The sequence below is a fragment of the Dermochelys coriacea genome, chromosome 4, assembly GCF_009764565.3.
Source record: "Dermochelys coriacea isolate rDerCor1 chromosome 4, rDerCor1.pri.v4, whole genome shotgun sequence".
In the NCBI taxonomy this organism is placed as follows: Eukaryota; Metazoa; Chordata; order Testudines; family Dermochelyidae; genus Dermochelys; species Dermochelys coriacea.
The window spans coordinates 33,781,225-33,799,478 of NC_050071.1; the positions used below are offsets into that span (position 1 = coordinate 33,781,225).

General features: G+C 39.0%; 1 protein-coding gene across 5 annotated transcripts in view; it reads right to left on the reverse strand.

Moving 5' to 3' along the window:
* The window catches only part of COL25A1 (collagen type XXV alpha 1 chain), a 425,450-nt gene that overhangs the window by 320,224 nt on the left and 86,972 nt on the right, over positions 1 to 18,254 (reverse strand). The window lies entirely within an intron of this gene.

Below are 18,254 nucleotides of genomic sequence, written 5' to 3' on the forward strand. Positions count from 1 at the left end.
ACTGCTACACATGATTAAGGGTGGCAGACTCTGGCCCCAAATCCATGCTCCATTGTAACATCTACTCTTCTGAAAGTATTAGAGATAAAATGCTTGAATGGCTGCCGACATTTAGGAGCGCTTTGAGCATGCAACCATTTCTGCTGCCATCAGGTTACAAATGCTCCCTCATCCTCTACATTTTTACTTTTAGAGTAATTAAAGTATCATCTTAAATGGAACTTTTCCAAATTCTTTGATATTTTGATCACAAAATAATGTTCTCAGTTACACCCATGTAACCCATTTCACTCCATGAGTTCATATAAAGCCTGAAAACGAGACATTTGTTTCATGATGCCTGTGGTATTTACCAGCATGCTCTATATTCACTCCAATGGCTGAGATTTCTCTTCTAACTTTTTTCTTTTTATAATTGTTCCGCACTCCCTACCACTGGACAGATCAAATATTGCTGATTGGGTTAGGCCTACATAGTTTTCATAATCCTCTGTCAACATGATACTCCGTTCCAAATTCATAGAGTGATGTGAGGAGTTCCTTTTGTTTAAAAAGGAATCATTGTTATGGTTTCTTGGCAAAGGAATTCAGGAAGAATATTGTTATTTTTGTTATTATAGTAATCAGTATCCTTCCAAATATTCCCTGATTTCATAAATTTAAGTAAACAAAACAGCAAAGCCCTAATCAGAATAGAAGCCTGTTGAATGTACATAAATACAGTCTCAGAAGTTGAGTAAAAGTCTGAGTTTCATTGTAGCTGTTAAACTCTTTTGTCGTGCCTCGTTGGAGAAGGAAGCACCATCTTACTATAAAAAGAAAAGGAGTACTTGTGGCACCTTAGAGACTAACAAATTTATTTGAGCATCGGCACCTTAGAGACTAACAAATTTATTTGAGCATATTTATTTATTTGTTAGTCTCTAAGGTGCCACAAGTACTCCTTTTCTTTTTGTGACTACAGACTAACACGGCTGCTACTCTGAAACCTATCTTACTATAGTCTGCAGAGTTGTTTGTAACTCTTTACTGCACACCTAACACCCCATCCACATTGCGGCATATTTTGTTTGCTAAGAAAACTCATTCTTACAATTTAAAAAATAAAGCTCAAGAGCACAGAGATCTTGTTCCCTACCTTTCATTATAACTTTACATGCAAAACAAGTCAGTACCTTGTAGTCTGTTGCTACTTCGGTATGATCTTCGCCCATCCATTCAAACTCAACATATGTTCACTAAGAGATAGATGTCACAGCTGCTGGTCCCACAGAATCCAACCAAGCAATAAGATTCATTAAAGCTTTTGAAACATTTGTAGTTACCGTCATTGTTTTGGTCCTGACTTCTATATGTTCATTATAAATATTGGACATAAAGTTTATGCCTCATGGCACTTCAGGAGTTAATTATTAATAGCTGGAGTCTGATTTAAAGTCTTTTACACTTTTTCATCATGTTTCTGTCTGTGAAAAGAATAAGCAAATATTGTAGCAGAAAGAGACAGCCAGGGTTTGTTGGTTTGTTTTTTTTACTGTAAAGCCCCAGAGACTGAACATGCCCTTTAATTAGTTTCAGCCTGTTCTATCCATCAAATTATCACCATTAAATACCAGAGGGAGCCAAATGGGAGTTAAATTCAAAGTTAGGTGTAACACTGATGAAATCTAAGCTCTGGCAATTTTAGACCAATTTACTGGTGGAACCCATTTTACTCCCCTTTCCATTTATTAAAGGAAAAAACAGCACAAAACAAAATATATGTTAGTAAAAACAAAATACAGGGTCATAACAAGCGAAAACTACTGCATGATGCATTGGTACATAAAAGCAGGAATGTTCCATACCACTTTAGTGCAAGGAAACTTAGACTGTAAACTTTCTGGGGCAGGGACTATCCTTTTGTTCTATGCTGGTACAGCATCTAGCACAAGGGGGTCTTGCTCCATGACTGGGGCTCCTAAGCGCTAATCAATACAAATAATAAAATAATAGAAATCAACTTGGCTGTAGTGTGTGTTTTATAAAGATCTCAGAATGAAAATGGATATATCAACACAATATTCAATGCCCCATCAAGAAAAACACTGCATCTGCAGCTGCTGGGTCACAGAAGTTTGGCAGCCACCCTAGCTATGCAGACATGAACACTGCCCCATCTTCTAATGAGGTAACTCTTCTTTCGAATGCCAGTTTAGTACAAAATTCCCTCTGTCCAAGGGTAGAGTCACAGATTCCAAAAAGTCTGATTGACGTGAAAGAGGGAAAGAAGGTGAACTTCACCACACACCCCAACGGCTGATTCTTATTTAGTTTTTGTAACATTTCCCACCTTCCCCCCCGCACTTCCCTCCAGCTGATCAGAATCCATCCTTCTCCCCCTCTTGGGGCTACTCCTTTCCTCCAAAACAGGCCTGCAAAAACTCCCCTCATCTGTGCAGTCCTAGCTGAGAGGCAGAGATTGGAGAGCTCACAGGAGAGAAGCTCATAGAGAAGAGTTATGTTGTGGTGCAACATAACAGGCAACCAGGATGCTCAGGATAGCATGCTAACCATTCTCCTTGATTCATCCATTCTGCTGGTGTCTAGTGGGTGCAGCCTTCTAGGGGCCCACACAGCCCCATAAAGTTATAATCAGTGATATGAAATTTCACCTAAAATCAATGCGCGCACACACACACAGGAAAAAGCAGAAATGGTCTGTAGGTGAGCTGTGTTGTATAGGGTTCATTCCTGAATCAGAATCAGAGGTCATATGCACATAAACTTGTGGGCCAGGCCCATGGACAATAAGCCAGAGCCTGTTCCAGAGCAGCCCTCCATTACTACTATTGTGGAGGGTCTGGATGCTGGCTTCTCTGCTGGTCTTGGAAGAGAAAGGCGAGGATAGCCAGTATAGGAGCTTGTGGTCTGTTTCCCCCACTCTCCACATACTTCATATGAGGGAAAAGCCCTAAAATGCTGCTAGCCATGGAATGAAATAAACTTTGTTATGCCCTTTTCCACCCCTTTGCACAACAGCACAGAAAGTAATATTTAGTGCCCACTTGCTGGTGATTTTCTGACATTTCAAGTAAGGTTTGTACCTGTAAACTCAATGTTCAATGAAGAACAAACATTTGTCCTTGAATCCAGCATTCCCGCACAGTTACAACATATCAGCATATTCACTTTTACTGTACTGAAATTCATTCTTCAAATGCAAGAAAGAACACACATGCATGCACAAAGGAATACAGGAGGGGGAAGGAACCAAGAAAGAAACTGTTATTTGCTAACAACTATTGGCATGATTTTAAAATATACTTTAGTTATATTAAGCTTCAAATTGTGCTGAAGGGTTTCAGTAGCATACATTTTATTCCCTGTTGGAAAACAAATGTGTTTCACTTGGCACCAGTGTTGCATCAATTGTCACAGTCTCCATCCATCACTAGTTAATTTTCAAAACCTGAAAGATTTTCTTTTAAATACAGCTGAAACTCATTTGCTCCTCTTTGACAATCTGGTTGCAATGCTATTCTTAAGCTTTTCTCTTTTCTTCTCTGCTGAATGAGATCATCATTTTCATTCCTCGGTTTTTGGTGTACATTCAGCAAAATTAGGCTTCCACAAATCTGTTCTGTATGACTGTCATCTTCCCTGTTGCTTCTGGATCACAAATAAAAATAATTAAGCTGCATTCTACAGTCCCAGTTGTCTGGTGTATTTATTTGCATTATGCATGCCACAGCTGGAATGGGTGCCAATGCCTCCCCAGCTTTAATGCCTACTTAAACATCAAAATATTGGTGCAATGGGTTTTATGTTGCATTGATCTCTTCCTGAAGTCAACATTATGACTGATGAAATATGTTTATTGTTAGAAGATTGTATGGCACTGTGAAATCTCCAGACTTCTTCTTGCTCAGAAATGTGCTCTGCCCCTTCTGCTACCATCTGCCAGGTGACAAAAGTTGACGAATCAATTTACTGAATCTCTTCCAAATGTGCAGGAAATAGTTTGGGACCGATGATTTTCCAAAACAGTGAAGACGGAGCTCTAACTGCAAACTCGTACTCAGTTGGTCACATTCCGTCATCAGTTTATTCAGTATGCAGTAGGTGCAATCTAGCTTTTAGTACAAGTCAAATGCATTCCTGTGGCACCCTTAAATAATGTTGTTTTCTCTCCATAATGTGGCTGACACTAGGGCAGAAAAATGGCATTCTGGCAAACTCCAAAATGCTCTCTGAATGAGACAATGTGAGCTGGTGCCAAAGAAGACCACAAAACTGACTGCGGTTGGTATCTACGTAGAAGGACTAGAAATAATAGACCTTAAAATTCTGACTTTTTTGTTTTGGAAAAACTATTTTAGTCCTGTTTAATTGGATTCACTGGTAACTAAAGTACTGGGCATCACAGATGGGTACAAGAAATAGTCCAAAACACAGTGTCTAAAACATTCATAAAGTACTTTTCTGTAACACAGGTGGCATACACAAGTGTGGTATGAAGATTTTATCAGCACTCATTTGGAATGGCCTGCATAAGTCACATATGGTTTTCCCCAATGTGCTGTGTCCAATAAAAAGTCATCAAAGCCCTTACTAACAGAACTTTAAAACACTACACCACCATGCATTTTCTCTCCCTCTCTCAATACATATATTATATGCGTGCATGCACACGCGCACACACACACACACAGACACACACTTCATATATGGCCTGGCTTGTGCCAGCATCTCAGATCAAAGGTAGCAATGCAAAAAGGAGAGCAGCCTACATGCGTCAGTTACATCCAAGCTTCCCAACACAAATGAACAAGGGTGGATAGGGCAGGAAAGATACAGGGCAGATCTTTGGCTCCAGTTACCAAATACAGCAGCTACTGTAGCTACATGGTGCATCTTGAAATGTATGTGGTACCAGGTCTATACCCTATTCAGGATATTTCTCCCTTGGAGTAGAAGGAAACCAGGCAGCAGATTGTGACTGAGTCACAATCCAACTTCCAAACTGCTCCTGGGGCAGTGCAAAAATGCATTTGCTTTTTGTTCAGGGCTTGGGTCAAAGCCACAAATAAGCCCATAAACAACAAATTTTCTTAGAAACTCATTGCCATTTGCGGAATCCCTCTGCACTGAACGACCTGGGTCAAAAAAGCTGTCTGTCTAACACACAAGAGTAATTCTCAAAATGGCATTAATAATCCTTAACATTTTGTGCAAAGCATGTAGGGTATTACAAACAGGCAGTATTGAGAAAATGCCACAACATAAACAAGATTGATAAAAGAGCATGTGTTTACGAGATAGCATTTTCACTTTTGTTAGTTTATACATCAAAGACTGTAGTACCACATAACTCACTCTCAGAAACATTTCTCTTGAGTTAGGGTTCCTTCTTTCATCTATGAAGCAGTAAGGTTAAAAGTAAAACACCACCACAACCATTTGCTTTACACATGCAACAAACTCACTCTTTCCATTAAAATAGAAAAATGTACAGACTCCTGTGTTTTACCTAGAAAATGGATGCATATTAACACCACAAAAACAGTAGGCTTGGGAATGGCAGGATTGTTCCCTTACAATATATTTTCTCCAGTGCTTGGTTCAGTTCATTAATTTTTCATTAACCTAGTAATGGAGCTTCTCCCATTTCCTTTGAGATATTATTCCATCGTCGATACATTTGATTGTTGGGATATTTTTTTCATAATATTTAGCCTAAATTTTCCTTTGCTTAATTTAATTCCAAACCATTATTCTTACTTGAATGCTCTGTTGAGTATCCTAATCAATTCTTGTAAACAATTATTGGTGTTAACATCCTTCAAATAAATGTAAAATGATTATCAGATCACCGCTAGATGCTGGTTAACCAACATATGACTATTTTGTCCTTTTAATTTTCCTCATAATCCACTCCCTCAATATCTAAATTGTTTCTGTTGCTCTTCTGAAAATTTCCTATTATTTATTAGGGCATTGAGAGAGGCCCAGTACTGCATTTATTTTCTAAGTACAGTCTCTCAAAGAGGTTTTCCCTGTTCCCTGGTTAATTACATGATACCACAGTAGCCACAATTCAAAATCATATTGCTGTCTTTTTGAAATGTACCATATACCAAAATTCGTAACTAGGCTACTTCTCACTATCATCCCTACGCATTTCCACATGTCTCTTCCCACTGAATCACTGCGTCGTGGGATTACTTTCCCAAGACATATGAGCATGCATTCTCTCGGGTTCACCTTTTTATACTTATATACCCAGCAGCTAACTTTTCAAGATTCAGAAGAATAGGACCTTTGTTCCAGAGTGTAGATTGAGCCCTTTATGTGCCGTTATTAATTCATCTTGTGTATATTGATTTCCATTGAAAACACCATTAAAATATAAAGATTAGAACTATAAAATCAATTTATGTAAGCCAACATCTAACCATTAGCTACACTTTCTACAATTCCATTTGCTGAATAGTAAAAGTAAAGAGACTTAACTACCTCATTTAAGACCAACAACTTTTGTTTTATTCTGAAGAAAAATATGTCTGTCATACAGCAAGATCAGGATCAAGAAGAGGAGTATGTTGCATATGACTGACTGAGAACACTTCATAATTTTCCAGAAGAGTAATGCAGGCCAGGAGGAAATTAAACATGTAATCTTATATATATTTTCCTGCTGTTATTTTCATCATGGAGAAGTGAAATTACATTTATTCCCTTGATAGCAAAATGAAACAGACTGATAAAATTTAGTTTAGTGCATTTCAAAGCAATGGATATTGAAATAGGAAAGCCTCATTATTTTATATACTAAAAATTATTTTTTGCCATCCATATCTCAAAACTGTTCATGCTTAATAGGAGTGCCTACAACCAAATCGAAGGTGAGAAGAGCAATTTAAATTATGTACTCTCATTCCCAATGAAGCTTTAATTCTCCATAATACTTGTATAATAATACTGACCCCCTTTGTAAAGCACTTGGAGATCTACTGTTAAAAAGCATTATGCAAGAGCTAGGTATTATTTGTTAATAATGATCATTACTACTCAGAAGCTTATCCTGTGATATCATCCAAACAGCATCTTTCTGAATAAGAACATCTAACAGGCAAGGCTTGTCTTTACAAACACTTAGTTCGTGGCAAGCTGGGTGTAAATCTTTGAAAGAGAAGTAGACTGAGGCACACTAGGGAAACTCTTAGTGTGTAGCGGCATTGTCCATCTGAATACAATGCACAGCAGGCTAGCATGAGTTAGATTTACATCCCTGCTTCCTGCAAACTACGTGGTTGCATAAACAAACCATATAGTTATTCCACCATGCTTCTCAATAAGAAAATCTGTGATGCTCCCAGTAATTGCATATTTAAATAAGAGTGAACAATGAACCCAATCCAACTGTAAGCTTCCATTGATTCCACTTGGGGATCAGGTTCATTAAGCACAAGACTTTGTACACATTTACCTTCTTAAGTGAAGAGAGACCTGATATTGCATGCATGGCTACATCACTCTTTAGTTATCAAATCTCTTCGTAAATGCCATAAAAAAATCAAAAGCTCTCATGAGCTGAAATACCTACCACAGAGCAAATGCATAAATTAGGCATTTCCCTTCATAACAATTACATACCATAAAAGTTATAATTTCTATAAAATAATAATGTATAGATTTGGACCCATACATTAGTAGCATAAAGGAATGAACTTTGACTTCATAAAAAATACTACTTCCATCCTACTCACGTACAATCAAACAGCTGTTTTATGCCTTGTTACATTGACACTACCATTTGAGTGCCACCAACACTGTCACAGAAACAAAGATACTAAAAACCCCAAAAGCCTTAATATATTTTTTATACATTCTTTCTTCTGACAGTACTAATTTCACTCAAATGGCACTGCTGGCTTCCCTAAAATGGGTGAGCAGATGTTCAATATGCCAGTTTCAAATTTAAGGTCATACAGAATGAAACCAAAGATGGCCAGAAATGCAAGTGAAATAAAATAATTGTAGTACTAAATACACAGACAACTTGAAATGATGTTTACTATGTTTATCCTGACTGTTCATTCGTAAGGATATGGGCACTATGCAGCAGCTCGCTCTTCTGCAGATAAAATACTAACTATTGTTGGAAGAGGTAACGCCAGCATTTTTGACATCCCGCTCATGGCTTCCAGAATGCAAAGAACTTATGTCTTGGTCAATTTTAATTATAGTGCAGAATTGTAGATTTTCTACTTCAGACACATGATTCAGACTTTTTGGTTTGCAAATTCTGCCTTCTCACAAGAACACATTTCAGTTTGGATTTGAAGTTACTCCAAACTGTTGCATGGTTTTTGCTCACTTTTCGGGTCAGGAGCATTACCATTTGAAAGTCAACATTTCTCAGTGATAGCTGAGAAACAATGAATATTCTGTATTCTGAGTATGGAGGGGGGGGGGAAGAGTCACTGTATGGTGGAGATGAGTCCTGGATATCCTGTGAACTGTGAACTCTATGGGTGAAATCCTGACTCCACTGATGTCAATGGCAACACCCCGCCCCCACCCCCAGACTTCAGTGGAGCCAGGATTTAATCCTATGGATTTTGAGAAAGCCAGGATTGAACAACATAAGCAATACCACACATTCCATCCCCTGGCTGAGTTTCTCTAATTTTCATGTAAGTGACTAGAAGAATTTGGCCAATAGATTTTGCTGTTGTTTCCAAGACAGAGGGAAAAAAACACCAAAACTTACTTTAAAAACAAATAAACCAAAAACCCATGACACAAATGTAATGCTTTCCAATAAAATGATCACTTAATTTCTACAAAATAAATTGTAAAACATTCTCTTTAATTGCAGCAAACTGCTTTAAAGAAAAATCAGTCATACAGAGTATACTTATGCTCGTGACTATTTTCTCTTCCCTGCATCACTGTATTCAGTCAGATAGGTGCCCATATATAGCGTGTGGATCTCTTCCTCAGCAAAGAAAAAAAGCCAGCTTCTCTGTTATCTCCATATCATTAAAATGAGCTACAAAACTTTCTTCCAAGAGTGTCCTCTCCTCACTTCACCCTACCCCCTCCCTCTGTGCATATCTGAGCTCCTTCAGGGCTAATGTACTGGTTACCATCTGCTATCAATACCATCCACACGCTTCCCAGTCGAGATTTGTTTCAGGCCAAGTTTATCTTGTGAGTTAACGGGAGGTGACAAGCATGGCAATTCATGAATTTTCCCTGCATGATTGACTCAGCCTGGCTGACCAGATCCATGCTAATGAGGATGTACCAGCTCAAAACAAAAACATTTTTGAATAATTTAAAAACGTCAGAGCTTGATGTGCCAGATAATGTGATTCATTGTTTAATTATGGCACCAGGAGAATCTGCTTCTGTATGCATTTATCACAAACATTAGCAATTGTAAATTTGCTTGTTATCAAAATTGACTTCATAAATAATGCAAAGGAAAAAAGTTACAGTCTCTAGAAGCAAAATGCCATGGAGACAACGAATACTTAGGTTGCATTGCCATTCACAGGTCTTTTAAACAAAGCTGAGAATTCATGGAAATATGTAAATATTCAAAGTTTTAAAAAGTACGTGAAATTTAGTTAAAATGATGTAGTTAATGTCAGCTATTACAATCTTTGATATAGTCCAAAATTAACTATTTTCAATTACCTCCAATTTTTCTAAGGCAGTTCATATTTTTAACTCCTCATGTTCCCTTTTTTATTTGTTACACTACTGTGACATTTGAATCATCCAATTGGAAACTATGCAAGTAAAATCAATTCCAGTGCTAATGTACAGACTGGTCAGATGAGATGCTGCAGAGCAAAACATCTGGGATATTCCCTTAAGAGATAGATCACTTCCATTCTGCAATATGACCAGTTCCATCGTCCCAAGGCTTTCAAACTCAAGTCTAAATTAACTTGGTTGGATGGCAACACAGCCATCACTCCAATGGGCTGCTGTTGTCTTTAGTATAGCATCCCAGTCCTGAAAGTCTGGGAACTTATATACAAGGACATTGATTTAATCCAAATCAATGTGAATTTATGGTCTATGCCTTCAGAGATTGAGGAATGGACTAATTTATGGATCAATTAAGCACTGCTACTGGATTTGCCACTGACTGCTAGATATAGTAAGATACTGGTAGTAAGCTGAACATCTTTAGATTCAGCATAATTATATTTGAAATTTTTAAATGCTCATTCCCTCCCTTCTGCTTGTCTCCTTCACTAGTTTGATGTCTAACATCTAGAATGTAAATTCCTTGGGACAGGGCTTTTTGTATGTTCTGTTTAGTACCTCACACTTTGAGGAACTATAAATAATAATTCTTGGAGAACTCTAGGCACCCTATAATAATAAGCACTAATTCTTAAGAGAAACCCTGGTCCTATGGTTAAAATAAAGCATGTGAAGCAGCATAATGAACAGAATAAATTAACAATCCAGAGACCAACAAAAATACATCGGAGCCCCCCCCAGACAGCCTAAAGTGGAATTTTAAAAATGCTCAGTCTTGCTGGAAGGACCCCACTGATATGACTAGGTATATAGTGGGGAGAGAATACCAGATGTTGTGAGAGAAGGTCCTGCTTCCCATCGTCTCAAGACTATAAAAAGGAAAAAGATCCAATCCACCAATCTCAAGTGCCATTGAAATTAGTAAAGTAAATGGTCCATCATGTATTTGGCTTAACATTATAGAGCTTTATATATGAAAAATAAGTCCTACATAGAACACAGGCATTTGCAAACCAGATACGAATGGTTCACCTAATCCATTATCCTGGTTTTTTATATAGTGACAAATACCAGGTGCTCTAGAGGAAGACACAAGAAACAGTGTAGAGGACAATTACAGAATAACCTGTCCTGAGGGAAAGATTCTTCCTAATCCACATCAGTTAGTGGTTGGCTCATGACCTGGGCCATGAGAGTTATATCCCTTACTCAAGTCAAAGACAGAAAACAGCAGGCTGGCTTAGAGATAGGTCCCAGCTTTCCTGAAGAGGAGTGACAATGGCAAGCTAAGGACCCCTGGCTCAAGGCTGTTTAGAGTCTAGCAGCAGGCCTCCACTTACCCATCTAGAGTTTCTTGTGTAGATGGCCTATGCCCTCACCCACCCAAGTGGGATGAAAGACACATCAAGGGGTAGAGCCACTGTGGATGTGCCTAGTGCCACCAATACTCTGCTAGGGCACTTCCTCTCCCTCCCTACATTGTAATGCCTACACTGGGCCCTACAACTGAGACCACCCTGGTGTCCTTTCCTCACCAGGCCTTTTCCCATAAATATGCCCCAATCCTTGGACTCAAATACAGCATCAGTCTCAGAACTAACTTTCCACACAGTAATTTAGAAGGAATGGGATAGTAAATGAAGATAGAGGGAGGGAGACTCAGTGAAACACTCAAAGACAACCTACCTCTTCAAAGACAGTGAACTTGATTCACATTTGTGGCACAAAGGAATAAAATCTGCACCTGTTGTGTCCGGGGGTGGTGGGGTGGGGAGGAATAAGTGGCAGTACTGCCACAAATGCCCTCCATCAGGGGAGAACAGCTTTAAGCTCGCAGATGGAGCTCCATGGAGTCTACTTAGCAGGAGCTACCCAAGACATGCATTGAATCAACGCATCGCCCACGTGCTCTGGTCCCACTCCTAGCCCAGCTGATCCAGCCAGATCTGAATCCTGGAAGAATGGGAGCTGTATAAAACAGTGGATTTTCTGCTGCCCAAAGACCACAGTATTGTTCCACCAACTAAAACAACGAGGAGTCTAGTGGCCCTTAAAGACTAACAAGTGAAAACCTGGGTCCAAAAATGCTACTGGTTTGTATAGCTGATGTGAGGATAATGTGCCTGTATTTAGCAATCAAAATCTATTTGGCATTTGGAAGAGTAAACTGTATTTGTGTCAGCTAGACTGCAGTATTATTAGGGTGTTTGTTTTAAGTACTACACTTCCTTGCATGCATCTTTTCCAACCCATTAATATTACTTTGGGTGTACATTATTTAAAACTTACAACTATACATTAGCCATAGTATTTGAATGAAAATGCATGGTATTTGCTGTATTAGGTTTACTCTTGTACAATAGCAAAGAAAACATCACATGTCTAAACATGGATTTTACAAAGTACTTAATGACAAAGAGGAAGCCTCCACTAAAACTATTTTCTCCTCCAAAATCCCTGTCCCCGCCATTGTATGGCTGTCATTTATCACAGAATGAGCACCCAATTCAAGGAACAAAGCTAACTTGACATAATCTGAACACAGCAATACAATAATTATCTTACATAGTGTTTATTTGTATTAAGTAAATAGGGACAGATTTTCAAAAGAGCTCACTCAGCATGTTGCCTCTCTGAAAATCTAGTCCTAAATCTAGTACAAGCTGTTGAATACTGAGTTATTTTGAAAATCTGGCTCTTATTTGCTTACCTAAATGGAAGCCAAGCTCTTGAAAACCTGGACCCAACTGTAGCTGTTGAGGCCCTGAAAAATCTGACCCCAAATGCATCTCAAAATCTAACCCTTACTATATAGTATTCGTTTCTATTTCAAAGCAATACACAAGCACTAACTACCTTACAACACGCCTCTGACATGGATACATATTTTTATACTCATTTTGCAGATGGGAAAAATGGAGGCAGAAAGGTTACAAGCAATATTTTCAAGCCCAAATGTATAAAGATAAGCACCCACATTCATACCAGAGCATCTGAATAAAAATAGCCTGATTTTCCAAAGTGATAAGTCCCAACACTGGAGTCACGAAGTCAACAAGAGTTCTGGGTGCTCACCTCTGAAAAATCCGGTCACCTTTATTTAGGTGCCTCAGGGTGGATTCAAGGACTAATTCTGGGTGCACACATTTGAAACTTTTAGCCTAAGTTACTTGCTCAAGACCAAAACAGGGTCAGATGTAGAATATAGGCATTCCAGTCTCCCAATCTTGTGCTCAGATCACTGGAACACACATTCTACCTTCACCCTCTCTCTGGATCACTCTTTCATTAAATCTAGGCACAAATATGTGATATATGTAGTTACAGAAAGGATCTAGAAGAACTCTTCATCTATAAATTTCCCACTTTTATCACTATTGTGTAGTTGCAAGTTTAAAAAGTATAAATGCTTTTCTCCGGTTTTCTGCTGTAAAGCGATATGTGAATGCTAGCTAAAGCATATTAAGTAATGTAGATAGGCACACTTTAGTAGGAATAGAAACAGCCTGACGTATTTCTATAAATTCCCATAACTCAGGCATGGCAGGCTTAGCAATTTTATTAGACGCTTTAATAGACATGAACAGGCAACTGTTAGGGATTTTATAACTACTCTAGTCTTCCCACATGCCACAGAAAATTGGCACACTGCTACAACAGGTATTGTGAATAAAGTTCAGTCAGAATAGCAGGAATGTAAGTTGAATTAATGAAAATAAAGTAAAATAAATGTTTAAAAAAGCCCAAAACTATGAATTGTTATTTCTTTTATTATATTTTTATATTTTGAGAACTGGCAGTATGTTCAGAGATGCGCAAATAATTATGAAGACCCAGTCCCTGTTCCAAGGAGCTTTCAGCCTAAGTTTTGACAATCCTTCATTTTTATAGCTTACAGCATGACTAATGTATCACTTCTTTTAGTCATTTAAAAGGAAGGTCAATGTTTGACATCCTCAGAATGTGCTCTGCCACCCTGGTACAGGCATGCTGAGTGTCATATCCTCATATCCTTGTTAGCAATCACCAGTGACTGCAAGTTTGCACTAACTACAATATGATCACCAAAGGTGACAGTCACCATCTGTGCCCCACTAGATTAATGTTCTGGGCAGCTGATTTTGGAATTCCTCCAAGCTGGCAAAAGGAACACATCCTCCACCACGTCATAGATGGCCTTCCATGCAACCTGTCTTGACTGGCCCCAGTTGCACCTGACACAACAACTGTTCGGACAGCTCCAGCCAGTACTGCTGATTTCAAAGCCCTGTACGGTTAAACTATGCATGCTGGTCTCATCCTGGTTAGACCATTGTCATCCGAAACCTCTGATATGTTGTCACACTCCCAAACATTTGCTCCAGCTCCTTTGGACTTCAGAAACTAAATCCTGTATCATAATTTGCATGTATATTTTCAAGTTAGAACATATTTTTTAATTTCATTTTGTCATGCCTGTATTATATAAGACCTGTGCTGCAATAAATTCAGCTGTCTTCTCAAGTCAAAGCCATAAAGAGAATGAACCTCCTAAATATTACTTAAAAAATAAATCCAGAACAGAAGAGCTGTTTTTCTTTCTCTTGGTTGTCCTACAAGGCCTGGTCTACATGTAAAATTTAGATTGACCTAACTACATCACTTCAGGGTGTGAAAAATTCACACCCCAAGCACCACAATTAAGCCAGCCTAACCCCTGGAATTCTTCTGTTAGCCTAGCTATCGCCGCTCAGAGAAGTGGATTAACTACAGGAACAGAAAAATCCCTTCCGTCATGGTAGGAAACATCTATACTATGGTGCTACAGCATCACAGCTGAAGCACCATAGCTGTGCTGCTGTAGCACCCATTGTTGAGGTGTGGCTTAAGATTTATAAGTAAGTTTTAGAAAAACAAAGATATTTTTATGCAAAGCTTTGTAATCGTTGCTGCTACTAGTGCATTACAGAACTTGGAAACCTATCTTGCAAGGCAGGAAGGCACAGTTCTAGGCAGAAGCCGAGTAATATTAGGGATAATTTATTTAGTTCTTTTTTTTTTTTTTTTTTTTTTTTTTTTAGTGTTAGATGACAGCAACTGTGATTTTTTTTTTACCATTCTCACATGACACTGAGTGTCATCAACTATCACTTCAAAGGGAAGTAACAGCACTCAGAACCTCATAGGATCAAGCTCTTAATAAAAATAATTAATAAATATTATTATTATTATTATTAAATTAATAATTTAATCCCCGTTAATAAAAGGGAATGTGATATGCACCAGATTTACAATGTTACTGTTAATAATTAAGAGTACATTTCAAAATGAAGGGATTTACATAATTTCATCATCTTTTATATCAGACAATGCAACAAAAAATGTTTTAAAAAGGTGAAAATATAACCTCTTTACTCTAATGAACTATAAAGAGCTCTTGGGTGCCTTTTAGCCTGTGTTGCAGAGGTCCCAGAGCAGAGCTGCTGCACCACCCCATTAAGAAAATGCATTCTCCTCTGTGACCAGCCAGCACCAGTGACTAGGATGGAGCTCAAAGTAGACTCATACTCACACTTCCCTTCATCTCCTTTGAGGCAGCTAGCACATATAGTCCTTGTGCTCACATATGTACAAGGGATGAGATCATCCTTGCACAGAAATGCAAGGGAGTCTTCTCAGCCACCCAGCTCCTTGTGGACAGGCACAGGGGCTGGCCACAGTCTGTTCCAAAACTTTTTTTTATTTCTCCAGAAGATGGGAAATAGGCTTTGCGTCATTCTCCTGCTACATGTCCAGCTACGTGTTCGCATTCTATAGGCCTGGCTATCTCAGCATGACAATTTTATTGCAAAAGATTAGGAAATACATGAGTTATTTAAAAGCAAATGAGCTGTCAGAGTTTCAAGTTAATTGCTGAATGCTCGTAGATTATGTCAAGCCAAACTCAGAGCCTGGGTGCAGAAAGGACATCATCTCCAGATGGCTACATAAACTCACTGGGTATAGAGCTACCTGAACTTTGGGACAGTTGGCCCAACAGATAAAAGTGATAGTGGCAAAGAACTGCACCTGCACCTCTCTGAGATAATGCAGCACAGGTTAGCAGGAGAGGGAGAAGTGAGAAGTCATAAATGAGTTTTGGAGATGTGATTGTGGCAGTCACTGAGACATCTCACTCCCATTGCATACAGATCTTTTGAGAGGGGGTTCTCAGGCCCTGGTTCCTAAGCCTGGCTGACTGCTCTGTTTCAAAGCTGACCATCAGGTGACCCTTCTTTGGACCACATGACCATTTTATAGCTCATCCCAGCTGCCTTACCAGGACATTGATGAGGCCCTGTACACATTAATTATTTTCTCTGCTGCCAACCCCAAGTGCCTGACTGCCATGAATGGCAAGATGATGATGTCACCGCAGGAACAGGAAGAAAGAGAAATTGGGCCATGAGTGAGAAAGTTCTTATTCAAAACACGTGTTAATAATAGTGGGGGGACGTTCACAAGTGCATCCGATGAAGTGAGCTGTAGCTCACGAAAGCTTATGCTCTAATAAATTTGTTAGTCTCTAAGGTGCCACAAGTACTCCTTTTCTTTTAGCCAAACACAATTTCTTTTGTATGATTATTCTGAGGGGCTCAGGGTGTTTTCCCCATCGAGCTGTGACTCTGCTCCCATAGCATTCAATGGTGAACTCCCTTGACTTCACGCGTTTGCTCCAGTTTCAAAGTCCTCCTTTTAGATGATACAAGTGGAAAAATCACATCCAATGTTGTTTTCACATATACTTACTTCAGTCAAATGAGGTAACTTTTCTTCAATTGCTCTTGGGTATCTTAATGTGCACTACTGGCTTTCTAAAACTAACAAAGTGGCATGTCTTGACATACCCTGTTAGCAAAAATTAACATGAAACTTAAAAACAAATGTATATAGGAGGATGCAGATTATGCTAATATGTTTTTGTCTCATGCTGAATTTTAATAAGCCCAATTTAATGCTTGCCTCAGAGATGTGTTTGCCCCTTGCAATATTAAACACATTCTAAAAAAATATAGAAAACTAATTTTTAAAATGCCACATTAAAGTAAATAACAGGTTTAAAACAAGTAATAGTTTAATATTAATCACTAAGTTGTTCAAAAGGGGATATCCCAAGGCTTCTTCAGTTGCCTCCTTCTACGAAAGCAAAGATATAACCAAAAAGTGTGACTTTTCTACAGCAGACAGGATTAAATGTTTTATTGTCCCACCTTTTAGAATGTATCATTGAGGAAAGGGAACGCTGAAGTTTTCTTGGCCACAGGTTTCTGTGACCAAGCAGATGGCTTTGTTCCAAATGAAAGCTTCCAAGGAATATTGCTCATAGGTTTATGCTGACCTAAATATTTATCAAATATATGTATTTTACTTGGTTAGAAATCTTCACTAATAGGCCCAAAATGCCTGTAGCCGAATTTCCTCTGTGCAGAGCTGTGTTGTATTTCTGCTCTTAAAGTCCTTTCAATAAAGTGTTCTCTTTTATTTCTCTTTCTCCCCCACCCTTTCTATAGCACCAGAAGAAAATGGGTACACTGGCATTTAACATTAAGACCGCATCCAGATTTTAATGAGGTGTTGGGCTGGAGCAGAAAGCAGTTCTACTATACAAGTTGTTGGTGTCTGAAATACAAGTACATTTCCATGCAATATTTTTATAAATAGAGTCAGAGTAATGAATGGGGCCCTACAAATTCAAGGTCATAAGGATTTTAAAAATCGTAAATTTCATTATTTCAGCTATTTAAACCTGAAGTTTCATGGTGTTGTAATTGTAGGGATCATGACCCAAGAAGGAGTTGTGGGGTGGTCAGAAGGTTATTGCAGGGGAGGTTGCGGTACTGCTACCCTTACTTCTGCACTGCTGTTGGCAGTGGTCCTGCCGTCAGAGCTGGACAGCTGGAGAATGATGGCTGCTGGCTGGCAGCCCAGCTGTGAAGGCAGAACCACCACCAGCAGCAGTATAGAAGAAAGGATGGCATGGCATGGCATGGCATGCTGTGGTGTGGTATTGCCATCCTGACTTCTGTGCTTTTGCTGGTGGGGCGCTGCCTTCACAGCTGGGCGCCTGGCCAACAGCTGCCACTCTCTGGCCGCCCAGCTCTGAAGGCAGTTCAGAAGTAAGGGTGACAATACAGCAACCCCCTAAAATAACCTTGGCACACCCCCTGCGACTCCCTTTTGGGTCAGGACCCCCCATTTGAGAAATGCTGGTCTCCCTCATGAAATCTGGTCTTTAGTGTGCATTTACCCTATACTATACATAGGGTAGTATGTACACAGCATAGGGTAAAAGCACACAAAAGACCATATTTCACGGTCCGTGATGCCTTTTTCATGGCTGTGAATTTGGTTGGGCCCTAGTCATGAATATTACTGTTTAAGGGACACACTAAAAAGACTGTGCAGTAATTCAATAGGACCCAAATATGCTGTGTGACAAAGTTCCTGCTCTATCTTGGTGG